Source organism: Herpailurus yagouaroundi, unplaced genomic scaffold, assembly GCF_014898765.1.
Source record: "Herpailurus yagouaroundi ecotype Mexico unplaced genomic scaffold, PumYag 139, whole genome shotgun sequence".
Lineage (NCBI taxonomy): Eukaryota > Metazoa > Chordata > Mammalia > Carnivora > Felidae > Herpailurus > Herpailurus yagouaroundi.
In genome coordinates, this window is record NW_024412394.1 from 44,175,017 (window position 1) to 44,186,952 (window position 11,936).

General features: G+C 39.4%; 1 pseudogene; it reads left to right on the forward strand.

Annotated features, from left to right (window-relative positions):
- Positions 1-11,936, forward strand: part of LOC121030059 (tigger transposable element-derived protein 1-like) — a 70,974-nt pseudogene continuing 59,038 nt past the window's right edge.

Consider the following 11,936-nt stretch of genomic DNA (forward strand, 5'->3'; position numbering starts at 1 on the left):
ATGAGCATTCTGCCTACCACAGTCTACAAAGAGAACAGAAATTGTCCAAGGTAAGACTATGTTCTGTCTAGACACTGCTCTGGGCTCTCACTTTTTACCTTGGCGTGATAGAATGGGACAGGAATGCAGGGCGCTGTCACACTCCAGAATGCTCCACTTCCATATTCATTCCGGAGGCAAAGGCTCGGTCACACTTCCTCTGTGGTCTGCTACCTCTGCCACATAAACTTGTCCTGTCTGGGGCCGTATCTACTGAGGAACCACATGAACCAGACTCCGGCCTACTATATTTAAAATTCTAATAACTTAAAAAAGAAAAGAGAAACCTTAACCAGTGCCAATCGCTTGGTATCTTTCGGCTCTGGTCTTACTGTGAATTCTTTTCACCCAGGGTTGCCAGTGTGACAGAGCTCAAAACAATACCAGAGCGATCCGTCCAAAACGCAAAAAGAAGGTTTTCTTTCCTGGTCAAGGTTCTCTTCTGCCACCCCGTCACCACTCGTGCATGGTGTGGAGGTTTTATCTGTGAGGCAACACACTAAGACTGGGGCCCTGCTGATGAGGCAATGGTTCCATACCAGGCAAGCTGAGAGCACCGTAGGCGGCCACATCCACGCTTCCCGCAAGCACTCGGTTCTTAGAATGAGATGTCACTCAGGGAAGCTTGCCATTCCCCAGAACAGTCCCTGGTCCCCAGAACATTCATGTCCAAGTCTTTCTGTGGATGTATTTTTTAATTTCCTTTGGACAGATAACGAGAAGCACAACTTGGAGTCCTACGGTAACTATATATTTGACTTTTTTTTAACCCTGTTTTGTTCTGTATATATTTCTTTAAAAAATGTTTTTTAATGTTGATTTATTTTTGAGAGAGACATACTGCAGTTGGGGGAAGGGCAGAGAGAGAGAGAGACACAGAATCCAAAGTGGGCTCCCGGCTCTGAGATGTCAGCACAGAGCTCGACATAGGGCTCAAACCCACAAGCTGTGAGATCATGACCTGAGCTGAAGTCAGACGCTTAACCGACTGAGCCACCCAAGCGCCCCTGTATATATTTCTATCTCTGATGTAGAGAAAAATACTTACTAGTTAGATAATTGTGCTTTTGAATATACTGTTTCAAACTTTTAAGGATATGCCAGGGTTTCTTCCCAAAAATATTTGTGCCATTTTACAGTCGCACCAGTGTTTTATGAGATTTTCAGGTTTTCTACATCCTCATGAACTTCGAATTATTAATCTTTTAAATTTTAGAGTGTACTGGTATCTTACTGCGATTTTAATTTGCTTTTGTCTGATGCCTAGTGATGTTGAACATATTATCATGTGCTTATTGGCCATTGGTGTGTTGTCTTTTGTAGGGTATCTGTTTAAGTCTTCTGCCCATTTTCATTTTTTTTAAATTTTAAATTTATTCATTTAAATTCAAGTTAGTTAACATACAGTGTAGTATTGTTTACAGGAGTAGAACCCAGCGATCCATCACTTCCATATAATACCCAGTGCTCATCCCAGCAAGTACCTTCCTTAGTGCCCATCACCCACTTAGCCCATCCCTCCACATTCTGCCCATTTTTAAATTGGATTGTTTTTCTTCTTGTTACTGAGTTGTAACTCAGCTAAAACTGAGTATATAATGTTGTAACTTTATATACTCTCTATATAAGGCATTATCATATAGATTTTGTATTTTCTTCCATTGTGTGGCAGTAAATCATGTGTGCTTTCACAGCTATTAGTGCTTAGGGCAAAAATAAGGTTAGAGCTATTTAGATTTGACCAAAATAAAAATGTGAAATAAGAGTACGGGTGGCAACTGTGAAGTTGAACTGTGAGTGACTGAAATTTTAGGAAGAGAACTCTAATGGCAGAGTTGGGGGAGCATTCGAGAGCGGACAGGCTGAGAGGCAGGCAGCGGATGACAATTCTACTTCAGTGGAAAACACCTTAAATAATAAGTCTGTCACCACGTAGGCAGGTAAAATCCGTATGCAATTTCTGTAAGCTTGGCTATCAAGAGGAACAAACCATTTATATGCAGTACATTCTGTCCATTGCTTTGTAGCAACTGGACACTTGGAGTTAAATCTGCAAATGAGATGGCAACATTTTTTTCTCCAATTCAAAGAGCTATGTTCTGAGTTGGGAATTTCTAATCAGCCATGTCAGCCCAATGTTGATTAGAATAGCAAAGGGGTGTTTGTATCTGTAGTACTTGCTGAAGCAGCCCGCGTAGACTTCATTACAATTCCATTTCCTCTCATTTAGACCATGCTGAGAAAAGCAGTTATTTATGCTCTGCAGTTGCTCTTTAAACATGTCCAAGGGAAAAAGCCTGCTGAAATTTTTAGTAAAATATATTCAGGTGTTTGTTATGAGGATTTTCCACTTTCTGAGCAAGGTAGTATTTTATTTATACAAGAAATGTCACAAGGCAATGTTCAGAAGAGCACATTCTTGTGCTGTTTAGAAAACAAAATCCCAGAAATCATTACACATCTAGATTTTCATCATTACCTTTCATATATTAAGTGTGGTGTTTTTAAGCATATCTACTTAAAATTTAAAATCTTAAATGTATTGTTGTTAACCTTCGATGAGGTGGGAATTCTGTCCAATGAACCTCTGGAGGAAGGTATTCATTCCAGCACCCAGCTAGGGAGTGGCAAAGGAAACAAAAGACAGGGTTCTCAGTACTCACTGGGGTTTCAGGAAGAACAGGGCACAAGGGTCAAAAGCAACGTGTTGCAGATACCATCAGCTCACTCATAACAAAACCCCGGAGCTCTGCCCCATTGCACTGGACTGACTTCCTGAGAAACCCACGGGTTCCGGGAGTCCCACCATGCTAGCTTGGGATGCAGAGGCAGGCCTTAAGTTTGTGTACTGCACGAGGTGTTCTGCGAGATGTAGAACGATATTCTCATGGGAGACGTTTTCACTCTTAAAAGTTCTCTCTTTTGTTCTGTTGGCCATGAAATCTTAAATAAGAGTAGCTAATGTTTATATAGTGCTTTTCAATTCGACAAAGCAGCTCCCAACAACACTTGCAGGGGGTGCTGGTAAATGCTTAACAACCAGCTGTCAAAAAAATCACAAAAACAAAAAACAAACCCTGAGATGTAGAAACAGCCAATTTCTACGGTATAAATCCTTCTTCCATGATCGTCCACTTCAAATGCAGGGTGACTGTGGATTCGACAAAAGATGGGCATCCTTGGCTCTGCCCAGAGGGTAACAGTCTCAGAGAGGTTACAGACCTGGCATTATGCGTGTTTTCATTTATCTCAGACAAAACTGAAAAGGTGGGTATTATTATTTCTATTTGGTGAGGAGGCTTAAGAAAGCCAAGTAATGAGTTGGAAATGGTAGAGCTGGGTCTAGAATTTGCTTGGTCTGAGGAGCTTGCCCACGGTCACACAACTGGTGGTGGCAGCTATTTCAGGGCCTCGGGGCCAGGTATTCTGATCGGGTGGCCTCCCTTCTCCTGAGGAAGCTCTCTGAATTTTGTCTTTCAGTCTATGAAATTACAGAGCTTTTCTCTATCGTCAGTTCCAGAAACCGTCAGAAGCACTTATTTCATCAGTACTTGTTTAAAAATTATTCAGAAGTGAGAAAGAAAAATAATGGCTGCTCTGGGAGAGGCAAAAGAGAAAGTAGAGTGAACACTCTGGAGCCCAGTCTGTCCCTGCTCTTCTGGGTGGCTTTGGGAAATTTGCCAGAGTCTCTTGGTGCCATGTTTTTCTCCTATGATATAGTGGGGGTGATTGGTGTCTTGTGCAGGGTAGGTGCTTAATAAGTGTTAGCCACTGATACTATCTCAAAACATTCTGGCTTTTCATGTACTTGATGAAACAAAGAAGCTGCAATGTTCAGAGGAAATCTCACAAGTTTTTGGTAAGTTCAGAAACATGTGGAGTAATTAATTAATGAAGAGGGGTGCCTGGGTGGCTCAGTTGATTGAGTGTCCAACTCTTGATTTCGGCTCAGGTCATGATCCCAGGGTCATGGGATTGAGCTCCACGTTCAATGTGGAGCCTGCTTGGGATTCTGTCTCTCTCCCCCTCTGCTGTTCTTCCCCCGCTTGTGCCCTCTCTCTCTCTCTCTCTAAAATAAAAAATAAAAAAAATCAATTAATGGACAATGTATGAACCATTGCTATCTCTTATACCAGCTGCATGTTATGAGTTGTTACAAACACATTGCAGAGTTTTGACAAACATTAGGTTTTGATGATAGTGCTTCCTTATCTTTTTAATAAAAACCAAATATTTCAGACACACCAAAAGGTAAAGAGAAAATGCACTGAACAAGCAAGTATTGCTTACCTAGCTTGAGAAACAAAGCATTTAAATATTGTTGAAGACTCCTGGGGACCACTCCATGGTCCCATTTTCCTCTATACCACTCCCAGAGTTACTATTACTCTGAATTTTGTATCTATCCTTCTCGTGTATCTTTTTTTAATTAAGTATTTAATTTTAATTCCAGTGTAGATAACATACAGTGTTATATTAGTTTCAAGCATACAATATGGTGATTTTACAATTCTACACGTTACTCAGTGCTCATCATAATTGTACTCATATTGCCTTTCACCTATTTCACCCATCCCCCCACCAACTCCCCTCTAGTAACCATCAGTTTGTTCTCTACAGTTAAGAGTCTGTTTCTTGGTTTGTTTCTCTGTTTTTTCCCTTTATTTTGTTTCTTAAATTCCACATATGAGTAAAATCATATGGTATTTGTCTTTCTCTGTTTATTTCACTTAGCAGTATACTCTCTAGCTTTTTCCATGTTGTTGCAAATGGCAAGATTTCATTCTTTTTTGCGACTAAATAATATTCCATTGTGTATATATGCCACATCTTCTTTCTCCATTCATCTATGGATGGACACATGGGCTGCTTGCATAATTTGGCTATTGTAAATAATGCTGCAATACACATAGGGGTGCATATATCCCTTTGAATTGGTGTTTTTGTATTTTGGGGGTAAATACCCAGTAGTGCAATTACTGGATTGTAGGGTAATTCCATTTTTAACTTTCTGAGGAATCTCCATACTGTTTTCCACAATGGCTGTACCAGTTTGTATTCCCACCAACAGGGTATACAGGTTTGTTTTTCTCCGCATCCTCACCAACACTGTTTTCTTGTGTTGTTGATTTTAGCCATTCTGACAGGTAAGAGGTGATATCTCATTGTAGTTTTGATTTGCATTTCCCTGATGATGAATGATGTTGAGCATCTTTTCATGTACCTGTTGGCTGTCTGCATGTCTGTTCATGTCTTCTCATTTTTTAAGAGAAAGGATAAAAATCGTATGATCATTTCAATAAATACAGAAAAAGCATTTGACAAAATGCAACATCCATTCATGATAAAAAAAAAACCCTCAACAAAGTAGATTTAGAGGGAACATATATCAACAGAATAAAGGCCTTCTATGAAAAACCCACAGCTAACCTCATCTTCAATGGTGAAAAGCTGAGAGCCTTTCCCCTAAGGTCAGGAACAAGTCAAGGATGTCCATTCTCACCACTTTTATTCAATGTAGTACTGAAAGCCCTGGACACGGCATTCAGACAACAAAAAGAAATAAAAGACATGCAAACCGGTAAGGAAGAAGTAAAACTTTCACTAGTTGCAGATAACATGATGCTACAGATAGAAAACCCTAAAGACCATCAAAAAACTGCTATAACCAATGAATGAATTCGGTAAACTCAATATATAGAAATCTGTTGAATTTATATACACTAATAATGAAGCAGCAGAAAGAGAAATTTAAAAAGCAATCCCATTTACACGTATGCCAAAAACAATAAGATACCTAGGAATAAGCCTAACCAAAGAGGTGAAAGACCTACACTCTGAAAACTATAAAACACTGATAAAAGAAATTGAAGATGACACAAAGAAATAGAAAGACATTCCATGGTCATGGATTGGAATAACAAATATTGTTAAAATGTCTATACTACCCAAAGCAATTTGCACATTTAATGCAATCCCTATCAAAATACCAAAAGCATTTTTGACAGAGCTTGAACAAACAATCCTAAAATTTGTATGGAACCACAAAAGACCTCGAATAGCCAAAGCAATCTTGGCAAAGAAAAACAAAAATAGAGGTATCACAATTCCAGACTCATATTACAAAACTGTAGCAATCAAAACAATATGGCACAAAAATAGACACATAGATCAATCAACTGGAATAGAAAACCCAGAAATAAATCCATAATTATATGGTCAATTAATCTCCAACAAAAGAGGAAAGAATATACAATGGGAAGAGGACAGTCTCTTCAACAGATGGTGCTGGGAGAACTGGACAGCTACATGCAAAAGAATGAAACTGGACCACTTTCTTACACCATACATGAAAATAAACTCAAACTGGATCAAAGACCTACTTGTGATACCTGAAAATAAAAATACTAGAAGAGAGCAGAGGCAATAATTTCTCTGACATCGGCCATGGCATCTTTTTTCTAGACATGTCTCCTGGGGCAAGGGAAATAAAAGCAAAAATAAATTATTGGGACAACATCAAAATAACAAGTTTCTGCACAGTGAAGGAAACAACAAAACTAAAAGGCAACCACTTACTGAATGGGAGATGATCTTTGTAAATGACATATCCAATAAAGGGTTGGTATCCAAAATATATAAAACCTATGTATATCTTTATACTTTTGCTATTTATGTACCTATCCTAAACAATATCCCCATGGAACATACATCTTGTGTTTTAAAACTTAATGTGAATGATATTGTGTATGGTTTTCTGCTACTTGCTTTAATAGCATGGTTTAGGAGATTATCGCGTGTTGATAGATGTAGCACTAGTTCATTCATTTTATCTGTGATATAGTATTCCATTATTAGTAGATAATATTTTAAAAATCATTTCTTCTATTGATGGACATTTCACTGGGTTCCAATTTTTTACCATCCTCAAATGGTTCATATTCTTGGACATGTCACCTTGTTCATACATGTGAGAACTTTCTCAGAAATTTATATCAAGGAGTAGAATTTCTAGGTCACAGAGGGTGTGTGCACCTTCAAGTTTAGCAAGGAAAACAACTCCACTTTCAAAATTGGCTGTGTCAGTCTCCCTGCTCACTCCCAGAATGTGAGAGTTCTCTTCATTTCGTATCCTTAAAATGCTTTTTAATCGTTTAACTTGAGACGTATTCCAGGTCTGATGGATATGAAATGGTCTCAGTGTAGCTTTAATATGTATCCCCCTGATGTGCTGGGCATTTATTTACCTGTTTGCTCTCAGATCCTTTCTCAGCCTTCCCCTCTTAGAGTAAGCTCATCTCTGAAAAACATTTCCCAAGATCTCTTGCTGACGGGCTTCCATTTTCATTCGGTAAATGGGAAGCACAGATAGGAGACTGAAGAGGAGAAACCAGGCTCTTTCTCCCCACCCACTCTGCTTCTGGTGGGGTCTCTACCATTCCAGCTCCCTTTGTCCAGCCTGGATCATGGCTGCAACTCTGCTGAATGCCCCCCACCCTTTCCATTCAGTGACTGCTGGGCAGCCTGAGTCCTTACCTTAGGTGCTGAGAATACCATCTCCTTTCTCTTTTCTTTCCTGCCTAGAGGTTCCTGCAGTCAGGTCTCCTGGTTGCCTTACCTTTTACTTTTCAAAGCCTCTACTAAATTTGAGTAGTAACTTTTCCTATCATTTAAAATCCTTTTCTACCCAGGAATTTTTGTTTTTTACTTTTTATAACATGTGCATTTCACAGTCACGTGTAATACTCTTCACATGTCGGGTATTAGGTCACCTGAAATCAATTTTCACATGTGATGTGATGTAGAGATCCAATCATTATTTTTTTTTCCATATGTGTAACCAGTTAGGCTCGAATCACAGTGTTCTGAAGCTGCCTCCTACCAACTCATGAGAGTCCATTGTTAGATCCTCAGGAACTTTGTTAGCTGATTGGTAAACACACTGCTGGCTTGTAGTGGTCACGGGCCAACACTACAGCCCAGCTCTCCCCCAAACCCTGGGGAAACTGTTCTTTTAACATACCAGCACTCTTCTGCACAGAACTCTTTATCAAGAATGCTTTTTGTACAAGTGCAGATTTTCAAATCGAAGGCGACAACTCTGTCATGGTTATGAAATCAATTTTGTGGGTTGCAGCAGGAATTATTTGTTTAATAAAATGGGGATGAATAGAAAATGCCAGAATGCATGGCAGATAGTAATTGTAACTGCATTTCTTGAATCTTCTGTTTTAGTTGTATGCATATATTCGTGCGTGTACACACCACTGTTTGGTTTGTGATAAAAAATGCACTTGTTTTTTAAATTGTTTTTTATTTTTAATTTTTATTGAAGTATAATTAACATATAGTGTTATATTACTTTCAGGCATACAACACTGATTCAACAATTCTATATATTACTCAGCGCTCGCTACAATGGTGCAGTCACCATCTGTCACCGCATGTTACTACAATATTATTGACTATATTCCCTATACTGTACTTTTATTCCCCCTGATTTATTTTACAACAGGAAGTTTGTGCCTCTTAATACCCTCTGGGAGCCACCAGTTTGTTCTGTCTATTGAAGAGTCTGTTTTTTGGTTTATTTCTTTGTTCATTTGTTTTGTTTTTTAGACTCCACATGTAAGTGAAATAATATGATATTTCTCTTTCTCTGTCTGACGTTTCATTTAGCACAATACCCTCTAGGTCTATCCATGTTGTCACAAAAAAGTAAGATCTCATTCTTTTTTTGGCTGCATAATATTCCATTGTGTATATATATTAACATCTTCTTTATCTATTAATAGACCCTTGAGTTGCTTCCATATATTAATGATCATAAACAATGCTAAAATAAACACAGGGGTGCAGATTTCTTTTCAAGTCAGTGTTTTTATTTTCTTTGGGTAAATACCCAGTAGTGGAATTATTGCATTGTATGGTATTTCTATTGTTATTTTTTTGAGGAAACTCCATACTGTTTTCCACAGAGCCTTTACCAATTTGCATTCCCACCAACAGTGCATGAAGTTTCCTTTTTCTCCACGTCCTCAATAACACCTCTTGTTATTTCTTCTCTTTTCAATTCTAGCCATTTGGACAGGAATAAGGTGATACCCATTGTGGTTTTGATTTGCATCTCCCTGATTGATTAGTGACATTGAGCATCATTTCATGTGTCTGTTGGCAATCTGTATGTTTGGGGTTTGTTTGTTTGTTTGTTTGTTTGTTTTGAAAAATGTCTGTTCAGGCCGTATATCCATTTTTAAACTAGATTATTTATTTTCATTTTTGGTGTTGAGTTATATAAGTTCCTTATATATTTTGGATATATCATTTGAAAATATCTTCTCCCATTCAGTAAGTTGCCTTTTTGTTTTATCAATGGTTTCCTTTGTTGTGCAAAAGCTTTTTATCTTAAAGTAGTCCCAATGTTTAACTTTGCTTTTATTTTCCTTGCCTGAAGAGACATATCTAGAAAAATGTGGCGAAGGCGGATGTCAAAGAGATTACTGCCTATGTTTTCTTCTATCATTTTTATGGTTTTTGGTCTCACATTTAGGCTTTTAATCCATTTTGAGATATTATCACGTATGGTGTAAAAAGTGGTCCAGTTTCATTCTGTTGCATGTAGTTTCCAGTTTTCCCAGCACCATCTATTGAAGAAACTGTTTTTCCCCCATTGTGTATTCCTACCTCCTTCATCATTATTTGACCATATAAGCATGGGTTTATTTCTGGACTCTCTACATTGTTCCATTGATCTACGTGTCTCTTTTTGTGCCAGTACCATAATATTTTGATTATTATAGCTTTGTAATATAACTTTAAATCTGAAATTGTGATTCCTCCAGCTTTGTTCTTCCTTCTCAAGATTGCTTTAACTATTTGAGGTATTTTTGTGGTTCCATACAAATTTTAGTACTATTTGTTCTAGTTCTATAAAAATACTGTTGGTATTTTGACAGGAATTTCATGGAATTTATAGATTGCTTTGGGTAGTGTGGACATTTTAACAATATTAATTCTTGCAAACCATGAGCATGGAATGTCTTTCCATTTATTTGTGGCATCTTTAAGTTCTTTCATCAATATTTTCTAGTTTTCAGAGTATAGGTCTTCTGCCTCCGTGGTCAAGTTTATGCCTAAGTATCGTATTGTTTTTGGTGAGCAGAACCAGGTGCTCCAAGGCGCCCCCACGTGGGCTGTGTGCACCTTCCATTGTGGCTGATCTGCGTTTGCCTTCAGCCCAGTTGGCTGCAATGATCCACTTTGGCTGCTGTGCGTACACTGGGAAGAGTTTTGTCCCTACACTGTTGAAGGGCCTGTCTGAGGCCACAGCAGGCTAATAAGCGGGCAGGATCAGCACTCAAGCTAGCTGTGCACTGGTGTGTACAGTTAGTTATCTCCCTAGCTCCCCAGGACAAGAGTCCCTTTGGAGTGGCAGCAGCCCTTGCTGGAGCTGCTTTGGAGAGATGACTGCATGCTGGGCAGGTTGGGGGGGGGGGGCAGGTCCTCAGGGGGAGGAGGGTGGGGCATGTGGTGCTGGCACAATAGGTGGAGGGTGTTTGCACTGGTTCCAGCTGTGGCTGGAGGAGGGAAAGAGAAATGGCACTTGCAATACTTTTGTTCTTGACCTTTCCTGAAGACTCTGCCCCTCCAGCTCACATTCTGAGATTAGTAAATAAATCTCCTCCACTATACCCCAGATGCTTTCCAAACTGCTGCTTCTGTACTGTGTCTTGGGCTGAGCTATTTATTATGTTGGCCCTTAAAGTCCCTTTAAGGGACTCAGTGTCCTATCCCCCTCCCCCAACAGCTCTCCCAGTTAAGCCTGCTGACTTTTAAAGTACCCAAAATTAAGCCCCACTGATCTTAAAAGCTACCATAGTTAGCCCGACTGGTTTACAAAGCCAGCTGTTATGGGGACTCAACTTCCCAACTCATGTTCTCAGTACTCGATCTGGATCCCTGGTGTGGGCGCTGATCCTCTTGCTTCTCCATGCTTGTAGTGTTCCCACCGTTTGTGGTTTGTCTCACCAGAGGTTTTGTTCCCAGCCACATCTCTGCCCCTCCTCCCCTTTTTGGTGTGGCCTTCTCGCTACAGTAGACCTGTGGAAGGTCTATTCTGTCAGTCTTCACTTTGCTCTCTGAGTTAGTTGTGCAGATGTAGCTATTATTTTGGTGTGTCTGTGGGATGATGTGAGCTAAGAATCCTCCTACTCCGCCATCTTCCTGACCACCAGAAAACATATTTCTTGCTGTGGGTTGTCAGTAAAACAAGATGTGGAAAACACTAGACTACTTTGTCCTTTGCTTTTTTATTTGCACAGCCACTTCTGTCATTTGCCAGGTTTTCATATATGAATGCATCCATGCCTGAATTCTCTATTCTGTTCCTAGGTCTCTTTGTCTGCCTAGGTCTCTTGGTCCCTCTGCACCACACTGTTTCAATTCTTCTAGCTTTAGAAACAGCAACATAGCTGCTAGAATGAAGAAGTTCTCCAAAATTGTCATGTCCACTCTTGGTTCTTTGCTCTTCTATGTAAGCTTTAAAACAATGTTGTCAAGTTCCATAAACAATACTGTTGAGATTGTGACTGAGTTACATGGGCTTTGTAACTTATTTTCAGGTAATTAACAACTATACAATATTTATTATTATCATTGAACATGGTCTACATCTCCACTTACTTAGAATTTCTTTAATGTATTCCAATAAAGTCTTTTTTAAGTTTATTTATTTATTTTGAGAGAGTGACAGCGTGAGCAGGGGAGGGACAGAGAGAGAGGGAGAGAGAGGGAGAGAGAGAGAATCCAGAGCAGTCTCCACACTGCCAGCACAGTGCGCAATGTGGGGCTTGAACTCACGAACTTGTGAGATCATGGCCTGGGTTGAAACCAAGAGT